This window comes from Lissotriton vulgaris, chromosome 10 (genome assembly GCF_964263255.1).
Source record: "Lissotriton vulgaris chromosome 10, aLisVul1.2, whole genome shotgun sequence".
In the NCBI taxonomy this organism is placed as follows: Eukaryota; Metazoa; Chordata; class Amphibia; order Caudata; family Salamandridae; genus Lissotriton; species Lissotriton vulgaris.
This window is the reverse complement of record NC_141698.1, coordinates 883599932-883625435: the sequence shown is the minus strand read 5'-3', so window position 1 is coordinate 883625435 and position 25504 is coordinate 883599932. Positions and strand designations below refer to the sequence as shown.

The 25504-nt window shown below is 45.1% G+C and overlaps 1 pseudogene; it reads left to right on the top strand.

Annotated features, from left to right (window-relative positions):
• Window positions 1-391: 391 nt before the first annotated feature.
• LOC147688944 (uncharacterized) lies at window positions 392-1333 on the top strand (annotated as a pseudogene).
• The last annotated feature ends 24171 nt before the right edge of the window (window positions 1334-25504 follow it).

Here is a 25504-nt window from a genome sequence, read left to right as displayed (position 1 = left end):
GAAGGAGGACAAGGTAAGATGCATGGCAGTGTAACAATGCAGCGTGTAGTAAGTCCCTGCCCAATCCCCCATGCCAGACCCAGTGCAAATGTAGCGGTGCCCAAACACATACCCTCACCACTGTGTTGCACCATGGGAGTTGTAGTCAATACATGAATGGGTGCATGCCAGAACCCAGAGATGAATACAACAGCAAAGGGCCAAATGTCTGTCAGAAAAAGTAATTTATTGTGAGATGCCAAAGCAATTTTCACATACAATACCATGATAATAACTATGCACTGTTTCACACACAGATGCATCCCCCATCGATTCTGACGACATTGGCCGCCTCGTCATCTCAGAGACACCAGTGTTGACCGATGCGGAGTGCTCACAGGGAGCTGAAGCCATGTCCTCCCCTTCACCACCACGGTGGACAACACCTCCACCATCCCTGCGGTCCAAGACACCACCACCACCGCCACCATCCTCGCGATCCAAGACACCACCACCACCATCCTCGCGGTTCAAGACACCAGCACCACCACCACCACCAGTGCGGGCCACTCCGCAGAGCCGCAGAGCAGATGTTTCCTCCCTGCCCGTAATGGAGTTGGATCAGAGTTCAGCACCCCAAAATGTCCCACGCCAGGCTGTCATCACTCCAACCAGCCAAACTGCAGCAAGACAGCGCATCAGGCAGAAGGCTGTGCCCCCGGGTCGGGCAGCAGCAAGACCAGTCGATCTGTCCGAAGGGTAAGGAGTTGTGGAGACCCGGATGCTGCGTGTCCAGCGCCTGCAGGGGAGACACATGGGTGCCATGAAACTCTCCATGGCCAAACTTTGCAACAAACTAGGCAACATGACTGACGCTGTGCGTGAGCACACCACTGCCGTAGCTGCCGGCAACAATGAAATCAAGCTTTGCCTGCAGGAACTGACACGTGCCGTAGTCGCAGGCCAACAAAGTGAGCGCCGGCGTCACAGGCAGATCATGCTGGCAGTGAATTCTACTAACAAGGCCATCAATAAGCTGTGCAACAGCACGGCTGTGCTGTCCCGCAGGTCCGTGTCCCTGCAAGTGGACCTAGGTCATTATTGTGGGGATGTGGCAAAGGCCCTTGAGAAGGTGACCACTGCAGTGGAGCAACTGCAGCCTGGGTCAGCCAGTGTCAGCAGTCTGGGAGCGGAAGAAGGGAGTGAGGCAGCCTCCAGTGTCAGCAGCGTCTCCCTGCCGGAGACCAGCGGGAGGAGGCGCAGTGGGCGCAATGCAACTGCCACAGACACCCATCGTGGAGAAGCCGAGGAGCCACAGGACAAGAGACTGGGGGTAAGCGGCAAACGCAAGTGAACATGTGGCAAAGTCACACTGTTCTTGGTGACGTAACCATGGCTAGACTAAAGTGCCACACGCATCACCCGTTCTGAGAAGGGACAATTTAAGTTAGACTTCAACTGCAGCAGCAGCAGCATGTTTGTGTTACGTATATCTGCACCAGTCAGGTGTCCATGCCCATTAAACCCTTGCAAATCTGATCCTGTTGTCAAGTCACTCTCTTACCTGTCTCAGAAATGATTCTGTGTGATGTATGTCCGCCTCCGTTGCCCTTCGGCTGTGTTGGGCACATGCGCCTGTCGGTGTTGGGGGGGGGTTGCTGTGCACGTAGTTCATCCTCTACGTCCACCTCTATGGGTATCCCCCTGCGTGTGGCGATGTTGTGCAGGATGGCACAGACAGCAATGATTTGGCAGCAGGTCACTGGGTCGTACTGCAAGGCACCTCCAGTCCTGTGCAGTATTCGGAAGCGACTCTTGAGGATGCTGAATGTACGCTCAACCACATTCCTTGTGCTGATTTGTGCTCTGTTGTAGCGCTGCTCTTGCGGTGTAGCTGGGTTGAGGTAGGGAGTGAGTAGATATTCACGCAATGCGTATGCGCTGTCACCTGCAGGATAGGGAGAGAATGGTAATCAGCATGAATGAAAATATACATGTGGGGATGGAGTGGATGGAGAGTACGATGATGCATCAATATGTACCTAGTAGGTGTCCCTCTCCAAATTCACCGTTGATCAGGCGCCTGTGGAGGCCACAGTGACGGAATATGTAAGCGTCGTGTGTGCTCCCGGGGAATTGGGCTACAAGGTCCGTAATGATGTACTTGGCATTGCACACCACCTGCACATTGATAGAATGATATGACTTCCGGTTGCGGAATATGTATTCGGTGGCTGATGGAGGACAGATGGGGACATGCGTGCCTTCAACACACCCTATGACATGGGGGAATTGTGCCACCTGGTAGAATTCCCGTTTGGTGCGGGTCAGCTGCTGGGGGGTTGTGGGGAAGGTGATGTGGCGATTTATTAATGTGAGCATGGCCTCTAGGAACCGGTGGAAGAAGCGTGATAAAGCGCTTTGCGACACACCTCCAGTATCAGCTATTACCCCCTGGAAGCTTCCAGATGCAAGCAGGTGCAGGCAGCATAGGACCTGCACATGGGCTGGTATGGCGTTGGTCCTACGGGTCTCGTGCTGCAGTAATGGTTCCAGGTCTGCTATTAGGCGCATAATCATGGCACGGTTGAGCGTGTACTTGTCGTACACCTGTTCCTTGGTCTGCCCCAGCAAAGTGATGCGCACCCTGAAGATCCTGTCCTGGATCATCCTCCTGCGCTGGGCCTGGGCGTTGATCCTCCTCCTCCTAGCAAGCACGTAGAGGGCAGCCATTTTGGATGACATGTGGGGTTTCCCAGGGAATTTGTGAAGGGTTACTGATTGTCAGCACCTGCTGATGGGGTGTATTTTTTTTTTCTATCCTTCAGTTTACTTTACCTCCTGATTGTGATTCCCCTTATTTTGCTCATGCTAAATAGCGATTTTGGGGATTTTCGGTATTAGGGACTTACCATGCATTCCATTGCGATTCGTTAATAGCGATTCGGTATTTCCGAGGTCAGCTTTGGGGTTCGGTATTTCCGAATGTCTGTTTTGCGATTCAGTAATTTACAGCGGGTTTATTTTAGCGATTCTTTATTTTTTACCGATTTTGGTTTGAAATAAACAACAGAAGATGCACGTGCTGCTAATGAATTAACTGCCCTATTTTTGGCTAAACATCAGAGATGAAACAAATGTTTATTTCGATCAACAAGTATTGTTTTTTTATTTTATTTGGATTTCAGTCATTTATTCATTTTTTTGTTTGGAAAATTACATTTTGACCAAGTTCATTTTTTAAGACCTTATGTACAACATAACAACAAATGACATATATTCAAATGTATATTTACAAGTAGAAAATTAGAACAAACATATCAACATGAATCCACTCATACAGTCAGTCATACAGCTTTCACACCACACTATATACAAAATATATACAGACAAATAAACAAGAAAATATGTGAATTATTTCCAAATTGTAATGCTAATTTCTGGATCATCCCTTGGTTATATCCGATGCACCTCCAACTAAAACAAACACAGACATTGAGATCTGTATCTAAGCTCGTATGTCATCAGGAATACAACAGGAAGGCGTTTCCCTGACAACGGGAACAATTATACCAACACTATAAGGTATTCGGGATCACAGATACATCTGGTTTTCTTCCTGCCCGACATTGGCCGCACAACTTTATTCAACTTTAACCAGAGACATTTGCCGGACAAGCTAATACTACAAGTACCACAATCCACAAAAAAGAATTGTAGCAAATCCAGTTGGGTCTCTCGACATCGCGCCCCACAAGACAGCAGTAACCCCAAAAATCTTTCACCAGATTTATTGGGTGTTTCTTTTAAACACAGATCCTCATTTGATATTCCCTAGTTTGGTGGGAATTGAACCTTCCTGGCTCATTTCATTACATGGTATTTAAAAGCATGGAAAGCAGACCAAAAAACTACATGCCCCATGATCCTTTGCGGACCCGGAAGCATTGGATAGCGAGGACGCCGAGTAGAACCCACCGAAAACCGTTCCAGACTGACGCGCATTAACGGAGGTAAGAGCCGTGGCCCTTTTCACCGGATCACTCACGATAACACCCACATGGGTTTCCCCGCATCCTGTTTCTTACGGACACTTCCCATCCCTTTTCAGAATCACCGGCGCTGGCCATAACTTTGAAAACAAACCCGATTACCGAATCCAAGGTAAGCACAAACCTGTTTCTGCAAAACCCACAATCACGCTCCACTATTACCGGGAGGACTCACCCGCCCCCTTGTCCTTACAGAAACACAGAACTAAAGACGCGGACCTCGTACACTTACGTTGGATCCGGCCACCCATATCAAGTAAGCTTGTTGAGAGGTGTATGGCTGTATGGTGTATGACAAACAGATATAATTCAGCAGCTGATGGTGTGCTATATGTTTCCTATAACAGATGGTTGTTCTATTGGATATATCCACACCTCTTCTGGTCTCAAACTAATTGAGAGGTAAGATGCAGGAGCTTGCAGTAGAAAAAGGCAGAGTAGCATTAGAGAAAATGGCAAACCAACAAGCTTTTCTTTTTTCTTTCACAGACTTGGGTCCTGATGAGAACTCATTAATCATTTGAGTTGGAAACGCGTAGGCTCTATAAGCCTAACAAGAATCATAAACTGTGAAAAATATCAAGCGGTTGTTGTAAAATATAAATGTTTATGGCTTTATTGTAATCTATTTAATTACAATTTGGAAATAATTCACATATTTTCTTGTTTGTTTGTCTGTATATATTTTGTATGTAGTGAGGTGTGAAAGCTGTATGACTGACTGTATGAACGGAATCATGTTGATATGTTTGTTCTAATTTTCTACTTGTAAATATACATTTGAATATATGTCATTTGTTGTTATGTTGTACATAAGGTCTTAAAAAATGAACTTGGTCAAAATTTAATTTTCCAAACAAAAAAATGAATAAATGACTGAAATCAAAATAAAATAAAAAAACGATACTTGTTGATAGAAATAAACATTTGCTTCATCTCTGATGTTTAGCCAAAAATAGGGCAGTTAATTCATTAGCAGCACGTGCATCTTCTATTGTTTATTACTAGCTTGTGGCAAGCTGTGCTGTTGGGAGCCCAAACCCAGTAGTTTTGTTTTAGATTTTGGTTTGATGCATAGCATTTTCTGGTTTTGCGTTCGGTATCGGCCTGTTTTACCGATTCGGTGTTTTACCGGGAGGTATTTTCGTTGATGCATCTGCCAGTTAGCCGGTTGGTCGGGCATTTAGATAGGGCCCTCCAGGTTTCAATACTGGTTGTGTTTAACCCCTTGGGCACAGCCGCGATTCTGCGCCTGTGTGGCACTTTTAATGAGTGGGCGGGTTCATGACGGCCCCCAGCCGTCATCACCACACGAGCACCGTGATGCATGATGGCTGGGGGCCGTCATCAGCACCAAAGGGGTTAACAGGCAGACTGTCTCCAGTGTGTTTTCATGAGTGCACCAGGTAGTCTGACTTGGAGTCAGTGAAAACATATGTCTGTATTGTTGCAGAACTTGTCTGCAGTCAGTTTGCTGCTGGTCACTGAACCTGCCTGCCAAGGCTACACCATCAACTGACCCATCATCAGGGTTCTGAGAGAGAAGGTCTGTGAGAGGGTGACTCTCTTCCTCCTGTCCTTGGTCATTAGCCATGAGCAAGCCCATGCCTGCCCTGTAAACATATGGTTTCAGTCTGTTGACATGAAGCACCCTATGGAGGCTCCTGGGAGTTCCAAGATCTACCAAATAGGTAACTTCTCCCTTCTGTTCAACGATAGTGTGGAGTCCACTCCACTTGTCTTGGAGAGCTGCTGGGGCCAAGGGCTCCAACACCCACACTTTCTGTCTTGGCTGGTAAACACTTTCTGTCTTGGCTGGTTGGTCATGCCAGGCTTTCTGTAATTCCTGACTGGCCTCCAGGTTTTTGGTTGCCTTTTTCATGTACTCAGCCATCCGGGAGCGGAGACCAAGTACATAGTCCACAATGTCATGTTTAGGGGGTTTGAGAGGTAACTCCAATCCCTCCTTCACTAGACAACGTGAGCCTCTGACAGGATGCCCAAACAGAAGTTCAAATGGGCTGTAGCCAACCCCGTTCTGAGGAACCTCCCTGTATGCAAACAAAAGGCAGGGTAGCAGGATATCCCATCTCCACCTGGGTTTTTCTGGAAGACCCTTAATCATACCCTTTAAGGTCTTGTTGAATCTCTCAACTAGACCATTCCACTGTGGGTGATAGGTTGTGGTGAACTTGTAGTTCACTCCACACTCCTTTCACATTGCAGTTAAGTAACTAGATATAAAGTTTGCGCCTCTGTCCGATACAACCTCCTTAGGGAAACCCACTCTTGAGAAAACTCCCAAGAGGGCTCTTGCCACAACAGGTGCAGTAGTGGTCCTAAGGGTTATAGCTTCTGGGTTCTCTTATGATTAGATTATACAATCCTGTATAGTCACACACGTTACTGCCCAGTAACCAGCCCTCCCGAGCCTTAGTAGCACAATCTACAAAGTCAGTCCAATCCTGAGTCTGTGCCTTCTAGGTGTCTCTGAACTGCAACTTATACTGTTCAGTGGTTAGGCCAAACCCATTTATTAGAGCACTCTTCAGGACTTTGTAATTATCAGCATCTTCTTCTCCTAGACTGAGGAGCTTATCTCTACCTTTGTCGGCAAAGGAGAGCTACAAGATTGCTGCCCACTGCTCCTGGGGTACCTTCTGTACTTTGCAGGCCCTTTCCAGTGCAGTGATCCATTTGTGGATGTCATCCCCAGTTTGATAGGGAGGGACAATCTTGTTTAGGTTTTCTATGGTCATAAGACCTATCCCTACAACTAGGGATATTGCTGCCACCAGGGGTTTCTATCCCCATCTTTTCTTTCTCTCTCTCAAGAGCTGGGGTCTCTTTCTCCAAGGCAATTTCTTGCCTTTTTATCCTAAGCTTGACTTCTCTAGTTCTAACTTCATGTTCCCTCTTCTCAGGAGAACTTCTTCACCTATGAGATGAGGCAGAGGATCCTATTGATGACCCAGAATGGTTAGATTCCACTGAAGGTGATCTTGCCCTTCTAGGTACACCAGTAGGCCTACTTGGGGGGATTGAAGGAGGCCCATTTAGGCCCACTTCATCTCCAGGTAGCCCTGTTTCTCCCAGGTTGGGTCCAGTGACCACTTCCTGGTCTGCATCATCAACTTCCTCAGAGTCCTGGTGGGGTACCCCACTAGGATCCTCTTCAGTTGATGGTTGCACCCCATCCCCATTACCTAGTCTATTTGGGTTTGATGCTTTGTCCAAGTCATCTGCCACTAAGATATCTGTGAGGTGTTGGGCGGTGGGACTTTGTCCTTGCTTTAATTTTCTTATGGCACATAAGCCCCTTAACTCTTGAAAGGTGAATGTGTCATATTTAGATGGCAGCACTAGGCTGTCATCTTGCAGAGGCACACTAAGCCCTGCTTTTAAATCCATGACTAGTGAAATGTGGTGTGTGCACCTACCTGCACTACTTTGCTTCCTACTAAAACCTCTCTAGGAGTTGTAGTCAGGGTGTGCTAAGCCCTTACCACCTACAACTTCTAAGTTCAGTAGAACTTATGTATTATAAGTTTGATTTATATGTACCTACTGGTACCTTGATGTGATTTTTCAAATAATATTCTCAAGATTATTTGGTAAAACAATGCAAGCTCTTATCCCATCCGCTGCACACCAATGTGAGAAGTTGGCCTGGTATATGATATCCACTAGTCTAGTGGGCACCTTGCACCAGTCCAAACAACCCTTATTGATGGTAGGTTATAAAGTCAACCTTATAGAAAGCTATCCTAGTGGTAGCTGTGGAGAGCAGCCTTCAGGCTAAGACTTAGAGGCGAGTTAAGCTAGTTGTTTTACCAATTATAATCTCTTGCATGATCAAATGAAAGCACACCACACAAGGTATATATCAAATATAGAAACACAACCCCTCTGGACTCTTAATGAGGTCAGAGGTAAAAGTACAATACAGTATACATTATGTTCTAGGGGGCTCACAAACCATATACTAAAATAGTGGTATAAGAACCACGTGAGAGATAGAAAGCAGGCCTAGGGCCTGTGGAATCGCTGGGGCTGCCTAGAACCACCAAAGGTTAGGATGTAGGAGGCCCACAGGAGACGCATGCAGTGTCTAAACACAGCTGCGGGCTACCATTGACTTTCTATGGGAAACAAACAAGTTACAATTTTAAAGATTAAGGGAACTTCTAGGTGAACTAGGATGGAACCCTCTTAGACTAGGACACTTCGAGAGTCAAGACCCACAGGAGCACCGGAGTACTTGTGTTAGCTCACCCAGGGAAGCCGAGTGCATAGGTGTCTTTTGGTGTCGGGTTTCGTCGTCGATTCCAATGGAGAGCAGCGAAGAAATGCTGCAGGTGACCAGAGGAAAAGTGTCAGGGTTTATCCAAGGGTGGATCAGAGATGTGAAGAAACTGAAAGCACAGGAGGCATATACAGGGGCTCACAAGGGTGACCCAGTAACCAATCTGGTATGTACCTAAAGTACATGGTATCAATTTTGAGAGAGAACAGCCAGGCTGTGGGCCTGATTAGCAGGGCCACAGCCATACTAAAGTCGAAAAACCAGTGAAACACAGCAAAAAGTGGGGGGTAACCATAGGAAGCAGACTCTACTCTCCTACACCTACCAAGGAATGAAAGTTCTATGTCGGCCTCATCGGCAAAGTCAGTGAGCTTCCCTTGGATCTGAGCTAGTGTGTTGGGGTTAGGGTCCGGGGAGTGAGAGGAGTCCAGAGCCTTAATCTCCATTTCCAATTTAGTAAGAGTACCGCGGATAGAGCGCAGGACATCAGACTGTTTGGAGATGCATTCTCCACGAATATCTGCTTTGAAACCCTCCCAGAGCATGGAGAGGGAGTCAACCCAGCCTTTGTTAAGCTCAAAATAATTAGTGATTGCGTTTTGTATTTCATTACAGAAGACCGAGTCGCGTAGAGCATTGGAGGGAAGCCACCAGGACAACGCGCGACAGGGGGGGTGTTGGAGGCACAGGCAGAGCCGAACAAAAGTGTGATCTGAGAGGGTGCGTGCCATGTAATCAACAGAGGTGAGCCAGGTGAGGGCGTCCGGAGTGGTGATCCAGAGGTCCAAGCAGGACCAGCAGCCGCGGGAGCCAGGGACGCAAGTGCCCTTGCGAGCCTCGGGGCGAGGGTGGCGCCATGCATCTAACAGTAAGTTATCCATGAGAATGGAGCTCAGGAGCGTGGCAGCGTGTGGGTGGGAAGTGTGGGGGCCAGAGTTACATTAAAATCACCTCCCCAAACGAGCGCAGCAGGGCCCATGGTGCCAGACTTGCTCAAAGAAATCCGGGTCAACACTAATCGGATCGTACATTGCAGCGAGTGTGAATGGCTGGGCCTGAAGGGTGCCATGGAGGATCACAAAACGCTCCCCAGGGTCGATAACCACGTGGGAAGTCTGCCAGGGGAACCCTCTGACAATAATAGAAGGAGGAGTGTATTTCACCCCAATGCCGGGAAAGAAGTCCGAAGGAAGTTGCAGGTAGCGGGGGAGCTTCTGTAGAAAACAAATGTCCACCCTGTGCCTGGTAAGGTGGGCATGGACCAGGCACGCCTTCCGGTGGTCGTTAAGGCCGCTGACGTTCCAGGTCCAGAAAGTGGTATCTGTCATGGTGCCATATTGATAAAAATAGTGTCAAGGACAGAGGTACGTGAGGGAGAAACCTCGAGTAGGTGCATAGAATGGTACAATATATTGTGGAGGAGCAAGCACAGTGCGACAGCATTGGAAGTGCAATAAAACAACATAACATGTACCAAAATCAACAAAAAGGCCTCAGAGGGAGGCCACAAACCCCCCCAATCTCCCCACCCTACCACCCACACCAATCCCCAATCAAGCTGAGAGACCACCCACACCCACCGTGGGGAACCACAACTGGGAAGGGGGGAGTCTATGTCCAAGGAGGGAATCATCCCGTGGAGGCATGGTGTTGCTCAGCATACACCCCTGCCAAAGAGGCAGGGTGGCCAAGCCAGATGTCAAAGCAAACAGCGGAAGGAAGGACGTCCATGGTTCGGAGGCACCCAGCCCTAAGTATTGCTGCGGGAGGAAGAGACACGTAGAGAAGAGAGTTGCAAAGTGGGCCCAATCAAAACCAATGATCGAGTAATATGAGGAAAAACCAACTAATAGCATAATAGTATATTACAGTTCAGTCATTGTCACTTAGGTTGCAGTCAACAGTGGTTTGAGAGTTAGCACAAGTGGATTGATGTGATCTGTCAAGTATCTTTGCAAAAGCCAGAGCGTCTTTAGGATCAGGAAAGACAAGTGTCTTGGAGCCTTGCCTGACTTGTAGTTTAGCCGTATATGCCAGGGAATAAGAGACCTCATGCTTTTGGAGGATTCGCTTCACAGGAAGGAACTTGCTGCGGGCAGCCTGCACCGCCATGGTGTGGTCAGGATAAAACGACCGGGAGTTGCCCTGATGGTGGATCTCGCCTTTCTCCTTGGCCACTCGGAGGACTGTGTCACGGTCCCTGAAATGAAGAATTTTGGTGATGATTGGAAGAGCCAGGAGTCCGGGGCTTGGGTGGGGACCGTGCGAGCGGTGGGCCCGCTCAACGATGAAGACCCGAGAAAGGACCTCGCTAAAAATTCTTGGATAAGTTGTTTGACAAAGTGCTCCATCCGCAAGATGTTGGTGGATTCTGGCACACCCATGATGCGAAGATTGCTCCTGCTTGATCGCGCCTCCAAATATTCATTTTTGTTCCTTATCAGCTCCAGTATCTTATCCATTTGAAGAAGCTTTTGTCGATCCTGAGTGCCGCATCCTCTGCGCCAGAGACCTGAAGGAAACCAAAAAATTATACTAATGGACTATACTCACCAATAGCCCATATACCTTATTTATAAATAAGGAGTCAGTCGGCAATAGAGAACGTTCAATCGTTTATTCTGCAGATACAAGCCCTGACAGGGGAGCCTTAGTCTACACGACCCTCGGAGGTCCGTAGAGGAGACTGACTACATACAAACAGAGCAAAGCATATATAAGTTTCACACATAGTACGATGTCACCTTACTAGGAAAGATACAACTTGTCAGTGAGCCAGCAGGAAGACCCATATAAGGCACAATTGATTGCTAGTAGCTGGGCCTAAGCTATTCCGGGGGCAGGTCAGTAAGGTGCCTCCCTTTCTATCTGTAGCTCGGGGAGTGCAGGAACGGGCTCTGCTAGAATGTGCGCAGCCCACAAGAAGGGCAGGTGTGACCTTGGGTTTCCCTGAGCTACAAACTAACGAGTGGACCGGACAACTAGGTCTTCCATCGTGGTTTCGTGCAGAAAGCCAGATCACGTGATTTCAGGGAAACAGCATTGGAGACAGAGAAACGAAATAAGATGGCTCCGGTCACACCAATAGGCCTAAGCAACACCAAAGTGAATCGTTCCTACTGTAATAATACTATGTAAACAATGCAATGCTAATGTGCGGTTATAAGGTTATGTTGAATATATTAGGCCAATAACATGTAGTTATCGTATTTATATCCCATCAGACGGCCCTTTTGGCCCACTATAGCCAATATAACCAGCTATATTCTACAAACACACCTTCATCGATCTGCATATGGTCTGAGACCTCCTTTGGAATCATTTGCTTGTCGACTTTGGCCTTTTTGGGAGACGGTCAAGGCAGACGTTATCTTAGCCGCACAGAAAAAACAACAGGCCGGGCCGCAATGGAGACATAGGCAGCAAGTAAATATGACTCCAAAGGCTCCAGCAAGAATCATGAATATCTTCCAACCCCAGGTAGATAAAAGACCCCAGACCCATCCACTAAGGGACCAAGTACCATTGTCGACACATGCTTCACTAGCTAACCGGTGTAGTTTTTGAATGGCAAGGTGTATGGTAGGGGCCGAATCTGGAATAAAAACACAACAAGAGCTGCCGATCACGTGACAGGCTACACCCCTATCTGCTAAGATGACGTCAAGAACCATTCGGTTTTGGAGCGAAACAAGCCTCGTAGCCTGAAGCTCAACAGTAATGTTGGTCAGAATCCCAGTCGTGGTCTGAACCACATTTTCCACTATTCTTGACAGACGTTTTATACTACGGCTATTGAAAATCGGTCCCCAAAAAGGAGTGAGACCTTTAGAAATATCTTCAAACTGTTGCAAGGAGGTGTCAGTTTGAACAGTACTATCAGTATCAAAACTCCTAATACTTCTATTAGATTCTATCTCTCGTCTAACTAGTTGATGTGTCTTATGATAATCAGATGGGGCAATATAAACTGGGGGGTAAAGGAATGAGAGGTAACACCGTCCTGCCCATCAACGGGGAAGCCAGGTATATGCGTTTTCACCGCATTCCAAATATACGTTAGGGGGAGTAATCACAGGAGGAGTGCTGTAAGTATACAAAGTGTACGTGTAATTACATCTACTGTTTCCTACCTTAACATGACCTCGTCCCTGTATGCAGAAGGGGAAAGTACTATTTATAATGGGAATTGGCAAAGCTTTGTCATTAGTGACATTCCGTTCCTTAAAATGCTGAAAATACATGGTTGAGTTGAAAAGTTCAAAATCCTGCATTTCCTCTCGTAACCAAGTAGGATTTTCATATTCAGTGTATACATTCATACAAGCATTTGGGTCCAGGGATCCATCTCCTCCATTCCCTTCAGCATCAAATCCTTGGTGCCCCTCTATATATTTCAGGATGGCCTCATAATCCTTTTCAGTATATATCTTAGGGTCAGCTACATAGTGAGAATACATTAATGACAATATCTGGAACCAGGCTTCACAGCTAGCTAAGTGGGATAAGGGCAAGGAGATGAACAGGTCATGTTGATGCATTACTGACGGAAGTAACCCACAGACCCAACAATTTGTTTTGTTGGTAGTGCTATGGGTCTGATGTAACATTTCAATAAAAACATTCTTTACATAAGTTTCTCTGTGTCTAGCCTTATGTGGGGGTAAGGAATCAAAGAGATGTTCTTCTGGGGCAGGGGTAGTTCCTAGCAATTTCTGTACAGGGTGCTGAAATTTTAGATACACAAATACACACATTAAAATCACCGTAATTATGACAATAAAAACCACAAATGCCACCTTCACTCTGGTGGTCCATCCGGAAAACGATTGCGTGTAATCAATATACCGCCGAGGGGCAATTGGTCGTTCCTCCTCCATGACAAATCGGGCAAAAGCAAACATACTCTCTATAAGTCCAATTTCTAACTCAGATCCTCTCTAAAAGTCCAAAAACTAATCTTTGTATCCACAAAGCACGCACACCACCAGAGGGTTCTTCTTTCCACTGAGGGATCTTCTCCCTGTGTCCGTTAGAGCCTCGCAGGCAGACTACTGTCGTTCATCAAAAAGAACAAACTTTATATTCCAGTAGTACGACCGCGGCCCTTAACTCAGTCTTTCTTTCTGAACAGAGCTATCTAGCACAATGTTCCAAGCTCTCAACGGGTTCAGTCCAGTGTCTCGCTCAGTACCCCAGTAATTCTATCCGACGTTCCTCAACTTAAGTTTCTGTCTAGCACCTACCATTGGAAGCTGAGGTACCGCGCTGTTTTCGGGGCCGCAGGTTGTATTTACAACGGCCAGGTTGTTCCTGGTCAGAAAACAATTCAGCCGCAAGGGCATCTGAGGCGTTCAAAACTTGTGGTGCCTCGGAAATGACAGCCTCCGCTGGTTGAGCTGTCTCACTTTCACCTGTGGGCAACACCTCACTCGGTTGCCCAACTTCTTGGGCGTCTGAAAAAGGCACAAAGCTTTGAATCAGCTCTCCTTCCTGGCTCGGAATTCCTTCTCGGTTTTGTGGATCAAACGGCAAAGGTTGCGTTAGGCGTTTCAGATGGCTGACATGGATCCAGTGCTTTCTTCCATGTGCTTTCACCGCCGTTCTCGTGGCCAGGAGGATCTGATAGGGCTCCGACCACAAGAGCTCCAAACTTGATTTCCGTTGGTAGTTCTTAACCAGTACCCACTGGCCAGGTTCCAATCAATGTCCAGGACCCTACGGTAGTGGCTGCAATGTGTCCGATACCTGTTGATGAATAGAACGCAAATCTTTAGTCAAGGCGTACAGGTAGTCTGTCATCAAAGGGTAATCAATATCCCTAAAGGATCGGGGTCTGGGGACTCCCCACACGTTGGCGGGTCTGCCAAAGATCACCTCAGGAGGAGACAGTCCAGTTCTAGTGTGAGGAGTGGTTCTTAGAGACAGTAGTGCCAATGGGAGTGCATCAGGCCAATTTAATCCAGTGCTCTCACAGATTTTAGCCATTTTTAATTTCAGTGTGCCATTATATTTTTCAACTAGTCCAGCTGACAGGGAGTGTCTGGCAGCATGGAACTTTTGTTTTATCTGCAATCCTTTACAAACGCTCTGTACTAGCTGAGCATTAAAATGAGGCCCGTTGTCGGACCATATGACACGGGGCAAGCAATATCGGGGCAGGTATTCCTTAACCAGGGCTTTGGCAGTTGCAACTGCAGTGGCTTCTTTAGTAGGGTAGGCTTCAACCCATTTGCTAAAGGCACATACCACCACTAACACATACTTTAAATTGTTTACCCTTTCCATCTGAATGTAATCAATTTGTATTACTTCAAAAGGCAAGGACAATGGAGCAAAATTCCCACTCAACACAGACTCTCTACCTCCACGATTGTGGCGTAAACACACCAGACAATATTTCACTATATGTGCTGCAGTTTTGGAAATGTTTGGGTTATTCCATACTGGATCTAATACGGCACAAATACCTTTCACGCCTATGTGGGCTGGACCATGGGCCATTGTCACTACAGCATATACTAATGCATTGGGCAGTAACCATTGTTGCTTTTCAGATAGATCTATCCAACAATCATTCTTATCTAGTTTTCCTACTTCCTGTTCCCATCTCTGTACTTCATCTATTGTTGCTTCCTTCTGCAGTTCTCTTACACTTTCAATAGTATTGTCAAACAGAGATGTTTCCGCTACCCACCGGGCCGATGCACTAGGGAACATGGGATTCATTCTAGTCTGGGCTGTTTCTTTCGCTACTGAATCAGCAAAGGCATTTCCCTTTCCAGTGGAATCAACAACTTTTTTATGGGCGCTGCACTTAATAATGGCCACTTTCTCTGGTAATGTCAAAGCAAATAACAATCGGTCAATTAAGGGGCCATGTTGAATTTTCTGGCCATGTGTGGTAAAGAAACCTCTCTCCCTCCACAGCCTCCCAAAACTATGGGTAACGCCAAAGGTGTACTGGCTGTCCGTATAAATATTCACCCTCAGCCCTTCACTCAATTCACATGCTCTTAACAAGGCTATTAGTTCAGCTGCCTGGGCTGAGTGATGGGAAATCCTTGCGGTCTCCACCACCGTCTTTAAGGTTGTGACAGCATAAGCAGCTGTCGCAGTGCCATCTGGTAACTTAAAACAAGAGCCATCCACATACAACTCCCCTTGAGGTTCAGATAAAGGGATGTCAGTAAGATCTACGCGTCCCTTCGTTTCTTCTTCTGTTCTAAATATACAATCATGGACGTCGTCCTTTTCATCATTTGAAGGTAGGGGTAGTAGTGTGGCTGGGTTCAGAGTGGCACATCTTTTGATCGTGATATGGGGTGCAAACAAGGTCAGCTCGTATCCTGTCAATCTAGCACTCGTACGGTGCTGGGGCTTAGTTCTGTTCAAAAGGATATCCACAGCATGTGGTACCATGACTGTGAGGTCTGTATACAAAACTATGCCCTCTGATTGCCGGATGGCCACCGCTACTGCAGCCGTGGCCCTCAGGCAACTCGGAAGGGCACGTGCAACATTATCCAAGACTGATGAAAAGAATGCACAGGGTCTTTACTTCCCACCAAAACCCTGTGTTAACACTGAAAGCGAACAACCGTCCACCTCGTGCACATAAACTGAAAAAGGCTTTCGGTAATCTGGAGTACCCAAGACAGGTGCAGAACAAAGAGCAGCCTTTAAAGAATCAAAGGCTTCTTGACATTCATCCGTCCAGGGTAAGGGTTCATGCACATCTTTGGTTGTCAAATGCAACAAGGGTTTAGAGAGAAGTGAATAGTTAGGAATCCACTGGCGACAGTAAGAGGTTATGCTAAGAAAAGCACGAACATCACGTTGAGTACGAGGGACAGACATGTTAGTTATTACAGAGATTCGCTCTGGAGTCAATCGTCTCCCCGCTTTCGACAGTAAGTGGCCGAAGAAGGTCACTTCCTGTCGACAATACTGAAATTTGGAAAAGGACACTTTATTATCCTTCATAGCCAAATGTTGTAACAATTTAACCGTGGCCTCCTTGCAGCCCTCCTTCGTATCGGAGGCCACCAAGATATCATCCACATACTGGATGATCGTATTCCCAGGTGGAAAAATCAGTTCATCGAGGACTGCTTTCATGGCTTGGCTGTAAATACTAGGACTCTCTGTATAGCCTTGAGGGGCGCGAGTAAATCTGAAGCTTCGGCCAGCCAATGAGAATCCGAAGATATGTCTGCTATCAGGGTGAATAGGAATGCTAAAGAAGGCGTTCTTTAAATCAATTACTGAAAAATACTGAACTGTAGGGGGAATCATTGTCAGAATAGCAGTTTTATCAGGTACTACCGGATATTGTGGGACCACAATTTTGTTGACCTCTCTAAGGTCAATTACAAAACAATATGTATTCTTATAATCCGGGGCACCATCAATTGGTGTCTTTTTCAAAATCGGTAAAATCGGGCTGTTACAAACATTAGCAGCTGCCTCCTCCACTACTCCCTTCTGGATGAGGTCACGAATAATGTTCAACAAGGCCTGTTCACCTTCTGGTGAAATTTTATACTGTGGAATTCGGGGCAGCTGGACATTAGGTTTCAAGGTTATTGACACAGGGGCTATTCTTAACAGACCAACATCGGTATCTCCTGTAGCCCACAGTGAGTGTATGAGGAATCGTAGAGAATTCAGGAGGGAGGTTTTCATTTTTGGCAAAATATTGAGCTACATTCAGGGGTGGTTTCTGCATTGTCTAATAGACGCCATCGGGGGAGCAATAGATTTGTGCATGTAATTTCTTCAGAATGTCCAGACCTAAAAGATTTTCTCCACAATTTGAAGTTAAGAGAAAAGGTGAATGTATAGAAATGGGACCTACAGTAAAGGGCAGAGGTTTAAAAACGGGGCTTACCACAGGGATTCTAGAGAATCCCACTGATACGTTATTTTGGCCAGACAGAGCAGCCCCTGGGACCAGTGTATGGGCAACTGAGCTATTCATTGCCCCAGTATCCACTAGAAATGTTCCCGATGTTCCCAACTGTTCCCCTTACATAAGGTCCCTCCTGGTCAACTGGTACTGTAAAGTGGCCCCCGCTCTGTCCTTGGCTCTCTTATGCATAATCCTGTCCGTCGTACCCATTATCTCTATAATTCTCGTTATAGTACTGTCTGGCTTGGGGGTTGTCAAAGTAATTTTTACGAGAATCCTCAGGGTGCATCTCTTCTCGTCTCATACTATTTCGGTCTATATTCCCCCGGCCCCTTCCTCGTCCTCTATTTCCTCCATACTTTGCCAGCCACAGAGGGCAATCTGCCTTCCAGTGCACTTCTTGTTTGCAATAGCTACATTGATTTATACCAATGTTCGGAGGACCTCCTCTGCCTCTTCCTGCCATTGCACCCCCCTGGAATGAGCCACGCCCTCCTCTTCCTGCGCTCTGTCCTCTGCTAACCTGTTGTAACAGAACCCTGGTTTTTAAGTCCTTAGTCTTCTTTTCTGACTTTTCTTTACTTTCATTCTCTCGATGTTCATAATATTGGGCCATACTGAGAATCACTGACGGGGCAGCCGTAGTCCACGTGCTCTCGGCTGCTTGGAGACGGGACAGAACTTTGGGGAGCAAATTTGTGACAAACCTATTCACAAACAACCGTATCCCGCCTTCCCTAGATGGGTCTTGCCCACTAAAGTCTATAAAGACTTTCTCAAACCTGGTAAAGAAGTCTGACACACTTTCATCCTTCTTCTTTCTACAGGCGGTCAATTTGTCCCAATCAACTTTTCTAGGAGGGAGGAGAGTTTGCATATAAGTAATAATCTTAGCTGGTACTGCTAGTACCTCATCTTTAGGCCTTTCTCTAGGTTTTCGTTCCTTGTCCCAAGTTTTCAATTGGTCCCATGTCCCTACCAACTCGGGGGCATGGTCCGTGTCATGTATTTGTCTCCAAATGTCTACCGGGATCAAAAGGCCAAAGAACAGCTCAATATCGGGTATTATCATGATAGCGGAATTGGCGGGCTCACGCAATGCCTTATAGTAAGCTGTGGGATTTTTATGGGGGTCAGGGAGCTGGGCTTTTAGAGTGAGGACCTCGCTCCGTTTCCAAGGGGTATAAACCCATTGTTCCTGAAGCCTAGCGTCCACGCGAGCCCTAGTTACCTGGCCACCGGCCTCCTTTAACTCAGGTAGTTCAGGATAAAAGAGGGGATGCACCTCTCTCATGGGGTGCTGTGCTCCCCAATCGGCGCACTGTTGGTGCATTTGTTCACGATAATGCACCAGAGTTGCTACGTTCTGATATACTTCATCAGCCTGTAATTGGAATTTAAAAGCTCGATCTCTTATATCACGCAGTATTTGAGGAGGTATTCCTTCCTTAAAACACTGCTCCCATAGTGAAATCAATCGGATTGCCATATTCTCCAAAGCCAGTTGCTGCGCAACGGGTTCAAAATCTTTCATAGTGCTCCAAATGTCCTCCAAGGTGTAAATGGCATTCCGCATCCACTGGGATGCCTGAATCACTATGGCCTTTCTTTCTTCCGTACCCAATGACGACCTGGTATAGACTCGCTGATCACTCAAGTCCGGTCTAAGGCGTTTGGGTGTGGTATCTAGACAAGCTGTGTATCAGGGCTCTATAGCAGCTTGAGTCGGAGGGGAGAGAAATACCGGGTGTGAAGGGGAAGGGACAGCCGCGTCCGGATGGAGGGATATCAAAAGTGAGGTAGTTGGTCGAAGAGTGGGAGGGGAAGTAACGCACTGCGTACTGAGCCATCAGCAGGGGCCGTGGCAGCCGCTACCGGTGCTCCCGCCGCCGATGCTGCTCCAATTTGGCCTGTCCATAACAAAGGCATGGCTGGGTACAATCCCTGTGGGGCATAAGGAGGGGGTGGTCGGGCTTCTAATAAATCCTCTATTTCATCCCCTGTCTCTGGTCGGGTCATATAACTTTTGTCCGTCTCTAAACGGAACTGCCTATCCATCTGTTCAATATTTTCTTCCACCTTTCCTTTATCATAAGCTATAGCTTTCTGGGTGACTGTCTGTCCTGATTTAAGCTTTCCCAATTTTTCTTCTCTTATCCATCGTCGTTTTGCCTCCTTCAACCACAGGTTCAAGGAGTCAAACATTGACTGGCGGCTTTTCTTCATAAACAGTTTGTTTTGGATGTAATAAATCTTTTTCTCATCAAACGACCCCGTTAGAAGCCATTGCAAATCGGAATTATCTTTGGTATACTTATTCCAGATTGTATTAAACAAAATCGGTGTAAGACCGTGTTTACATACATATCAAACCTGGGGCTGCCCTCAGGAGGGGCAGGCTGTCTTTCTTCCAGCTGTTTATTTCGCTGACAGCAGCCCCCAAAACATATTTTACTAAAATAAGACATTATTGTAATGTTCACACAATTCTACTTATATACTCCAAAAACCATTCACATTCGGACGCGTCCTCTTCACCACTCACACTCTCATATATTCTTCTATTTTCTCGCAATAAAGTGCTGTAAAGAATCGCAAGGCAATAACTTTTTCAGTACTGAATACTTATTCTATACAGATGACATGTCTTCAGAACGAACAGAGCCCGTCGACTCCTGTTCCGGGAACCGATTCAACAGAATTCCAGACCAACAAAATTCAACAACAAAAGTAACAGTCGCTAGACTGTTCTGAGATCACCTGGTAGGCGAACCACAAACCCTCCTACAGGCCATCGCATGGTCCTGTTCTGGTTGTCTAGTGTAGTTCCTATATTCCCAATAGGCTCTGCGCATTGGAATAACATAAACAGCAGTGTAGACGTAGGACTGAGGTCATCTAGGTCTCTGCTGACTATTATTATTATTTATTATTTAAAACATTTATAGAGCGCAACTGTCACCTTGCAGGTATCCTGGCGCTGAGATAGCTCTTAGGAACAGATGCCCTGGGAGACAGCAGTTGATTAATTTTTAGGGAACAGCCAGGTTTTGACCAATTTCCTAAAAGGGAGAAGTTCACTTGTTTGACGGACCTCCAGAGGCAGGCTGTTCCAGAGTTTTGCTGCAGTAACCCTGAAAGACTATGTTAGACTTAATTAGTTTTGCCAGCTAGCTCAGAGGTCACTAGAAACTTTCTTGAATGTTCAGGAAAGGGTTAACCGTCCTGATTTAGACAAGAAGGGATTCGCTTCTGACAACCGCATAAACATGACAACTTTGCTCACCCAGAATAAAGAGTGTATCTTCAGAGTCGTGTGAAACAATAGACAGCTATTTCACTCAGTCAGTCGTGCATGCTTAGTTCCACCAGATTGCAGAGAAATAGAGAGACGGGCATTTTCAATAAAAGGTGTTATTTTGTTGAGCAGTCTTCTTTCTCACGCAAGAGAAATAAATTGCCACAATTGCAATTCTTATTGTAAAGTAAAGTGTGTACAGTAAAAGTAGTATTATGAAATAATACTGTAAAATCATTGATATTGTTTCTTAGCCATATGATACTTTAAAATGGATAAAATATATACATACATAAAAACATTGACTAACGAACTCAACTGGTGCTTCTAAGATACGCCTACCCCAGTGTACCTGACCTAAGCCTAATATGTGGGAAGGAGTAAGTAAGTTGCAGTTTTAAGTTAAGTTAAGTTTTGCCAAGTATCGGAATCAAGAATTCTCTTTAAGGTTGTAATCAGCTCCGTATCTCGGTTATAGATTGAAGGAGGTCTTGTATCTCGCTTCTCAGGACTCGATCTCCCAGCAACCCGCGAGGGTGACTTGGGAACACCGGAGCTGGATTTTCTCGGCTGGAGAAAAAGACAGCGTCTCTCTCAGTGCGTCAAGGGGAGGGGCGGTCTCCGTCGGCTCTCATAACAGCTGGGCTCCCGGGCAAGTAGAATGTCGCTCTGCTCCCAACCACCGTGTGTTTGCTTAAGGCAACGTTGGTATATTGATACCTGAAAGGTGCCGGTTTTGACTTAAGGTTGGACATAAGACGTCACTAAGAAGTAACAGTTCTTTCTGGACTCTATGAGTTCTTGTGCAAATCAAAATAAGAGCAGGGGGTTTTCCCGGGCTGCTGGAGGCTTGGTTTGTTTAAAGAACGCGTTGTGCTTTCTAGCAGTCTATGGGAGTAGCCGTGCTGTGTTTTGGACTGTATGGGCTATTACTGAATATGAATATGATTCTTATGCCTTTATAAGGATATTATAAATTATAACCACATAAGGGCATGAATCAGGAATATCGAATTAGGGTCCTAGATAGGAATACAACACCCACTCCACGTATTAATGTCCATCATTACTAAATAATAAGCAATATAAACATATAACAATGCATGTGTGTTTTCCAACCCACCCCAAAATACATAATCGCATTTGAAATGGTGTATGGTTTATACACGAAAATGAGTATTGGTACTGTACGCTTTTCAAGCAGGGTTATCATTCAGTTAAATGCATATATATATCAGCTGAATGAATTTCGAAAATTACACATGAAATGGCTCTATTTACAGAAAAGAAGGCCGAGACCATTTCATCACATATTTATACGATATTGTACATGTGCCAGAGGCTAAGGTAAATATTGTCTCTCACGTCTCTAAAAATAGAAGCTCTGTTCTCTAAGAATAGTTCTACTTTAAGCAGAGTACCATGTGCCAGAAAAATGGTAAATATTTTTGAAGTGAAAGAAAAATAATTTCACTTTCAGCGGAAGGGAGAAAAAAAAATAGTCCCAAATGTTTTTAGTAGCATTGTTTAACAAAACTGAAGGCCGAATTCAGAGTTCAGGGAACGCTGTGTCATCATTGTTTTTAAATGTTATTCTCGTTGTTAGGAGAGAACATCATATCAGACAGAATCGCAAAAAATTGGTCTACAACATCAGGTGAAGTTCGACCAAGTTCGAAAATACTGAAACTGTGCAGTTCTGTGCAATCAATGTTTGATCAGTAATGCTCACAGAAGGTTGTACCTGTTTGGTGCTGCTTTCCTCTCGTACTTCACCGCCACCTACTCGTAAGGTGAAGTCTCAACGAATGCCGTCATCAGAATAGGTAGCCGCTGGGGACAACACGTTGCATGAGTCATTACAGGACAAAGAAAAGCGTTGATATCCATTGGTACTGCTGATGGTAGTGTAAGACAAACGCTTAACACGCATTCTTCTCCGCATAGCAGACATCGAAGCACAGGTAAGATACAATCTTGCCAGATTGGTCTGAATGAAAGAAACCAGGTTGTACTCAGATCTCTTAGCCGGGCCCATCCGAGGACCTTAGTGATACGGTCTCGGTATCGTATTGCTAGGATCGTTTCTTCAATCGTTGCTGGAGTCTTGTCTGTGGATTGGCTTGCCATATCGGAGCAGAAGGAACAAAAATAAAATTCCCGCCACGAGTCCCAAGATTAAGGGTAGGCCGCCAAAGACAGAATGGACAAAATTTGGGAAGATGCCCAGAACTGTTTCAAAGGGTGCTAACAGCCCCAAAAAAATTGTCTTAAATACATGTGCAATGCCACTGGTATCAGACATGTTTAAGATTTGACTTAACATTTCTACGAAATGCACGGGGCAATTTGTTGATAAAAGGGTATGTATCTCTGATGCAGTCCTTGCAACTTGCAGATCATACGTTTCTTTGGACGACGTCAGAGGCACAGTAGTCTGTAAAAGAATAGACTTCATTCTGCTTAAAGTATCATTTCGAATAGAAGAGATATTCACATGAGGCCATATTGCCGCCTCCATGTCTGGATTGCTGTTTGGATACAATACTTCCACAACAGCTGTGGTCATTTATTAAAACGTAACTTTGGTTTGAAAGTTGTCTGAAGAATGGCTCTATCTGTTTTGCAGGAGTGCCTTGCAGGTGACAAGAAAGGTTATTTGAAGACCCTTCGCAAGCTCCATGCAAGTTAATACCTTGACACAGAAGTGTACCGCCTAGTGATTTTTTACAATTATTACCACTAAGGAATACCTCCTTTTTGCCTTCACTATAACATTTGTGTGTGTAAGGTAAATCCCAGGTTGATTTGATGTATCCTTTACCCAACCTTTCATACTGGCCTGCTGGTATGTATTCTTGGCAATTTTTAAACTGGAAAGTTGTTATCGGAATTGTAATTGTTCCTTGTGTTATCCATTCAATGACAGGTCTCTCTGACATTGTCAATGGTAATCTCTCAAGTTTTTCAATGCTCAGAATCGTATAATCTGCTCCTTTTTGTGCCAAACTGATTTGTTTATCAGTAAGGTTAAAGATAGAAAATAATGACGTTACGTTGATTAGACGCCATGGCACGTAGCCTGAACGTAGGTTTTGCAACGTCCAGCCAAGCTGTACAGTAGAACGCAATTGGGACTGACCATATTGTAACATTAGTAAGTCTTGCTCTATTATATCAAAGGCAGATGACACAATACTGTCCAGTGAATATATTCTGGAGGACAGAGTCGTTAACCCATTGTCCACAATAGAAAGTGATTTTTCCAAATTTATACGATCAACTTCTCGTATTTTTTCTGCTGTCTCAATTTGCATTACTTTCCAAGCTTCCTTGTATGCGGCGTATATACCGGCCGCTATGAAACGTTTTTGACGCTGTTTGCGAGGTCCCATTAGGAAATCTCGCAAGTCAACACCTTCTTTAAGTAAAGTCAAGTGTTGCTTAATTTCAGCCAGTGTGGATTTCTGTAGCCACTCAAGGCATAATTTCCCTACACTGTATGTTGTAACTATCCCTGGATGTTGTCTCTGGGAGTATCTTGGGTCTGGCCTGGTCATTTTTAACCCCTGTTTTTTGTTCAGGAATCTATCTTGACAGTTGTTTGTGTCTGTGGGCCAGATCAACCATTTTTTCCAATCAGGAATTGTTCTATTTCGGTGAAAAATATGGGATACGTCTATTTCCACATCTGTAGTGCTATTGCTATCAGGTATGGGCTTCGGAATAGACGGTTTGTTTAAGTCTTTTATCTTAGCTAGGCCAAGACAAGTAGTTTGTTGAATGGTATCATTCAGGAATATTATTTGTTCTGGGATCATGCAGGCTCTAAATAATGATTCTAGACCTTGTACCTGCCAATCTTTTGTACCCCAGATGGTTTTTGTTTCGATGTTATTTTTCCAGAACTCAAAACCAAATGTAGACATTTTGTCATAACATTTTTCAGAATAAATCAATTTAGTATTTGTCAACATTGTTTTCATTCCTGTTCTATTTTAACAGTTTAAAATAAAACGTTTCTGGATCACTATTATTGAACCCTGAGAAGTATGGAAATTTCTCATAGAATGTCTTCGAGCTGCCTTTTGGCGGAGTTGGACAATGTTCCCATTGAGTATAATTAAAAACATTTCTAGGTTGTGCAGATTTATGCAAATTGTGATGACCATAGTGATTGTAACAGTATAACTCTTCATAATGTGATGAACCCTGTAAATAATCATGTTCTGTGAATTTAGCTGACATTACTAAATTTGACATCATATTATTAATATTTTCAAAGTCCCAATCATCAGAAAAAGAAATTGGTATCACAAAGTCACTTAAGGAAACCTTGAACTGGTGTGGATACTTCAAGAGCTCAATCGGGCCATAAATATCATAGTCAGTTCTGTCCCATGCTATACCACCAGGTATTGGATTGGCTGTGATGTTCACTGATGATAGTTCTCTTTTCTCGATGTGAGAGGATCTGTGAGACTTTAAGACCAAGTTGATGTTCTGACTTGCTGTGTCCATTGTACTATATTTTCCATCAATAAATCTACCTAAGCACAAAACCATGATGAGCCAAAGCAGGAGAAAAAGTACACCTAACACAGTCCAGAATTCAATCCATGGTGAAATCAGATACGTTTCTTTTAGTTGATGTAAAAGCTCGGTCATTTTTTCTTTGAAAGTTTTTGTTGCTGGCTTGTCTCCATCTTCACTTGGATCATCGGAAAAGTAATCAAAGTTGATAAAATAGCCAGATGCTGTTCTGTCAATTGGTGAGATTGCTTCCGGATTTCCATTCATCTTTGCAATTTCTTTTGTTACATTTGTACATTGTGATGCCACATTGTTATAGATTGGTGTATCTTCACGAATTGTTGCAATTTGGGTTTCAAGAGGCACAAGTTCCATGGCTTTGTTGCATAGTCCCTTGTTATTTACTGCAGGTTTATCGAATG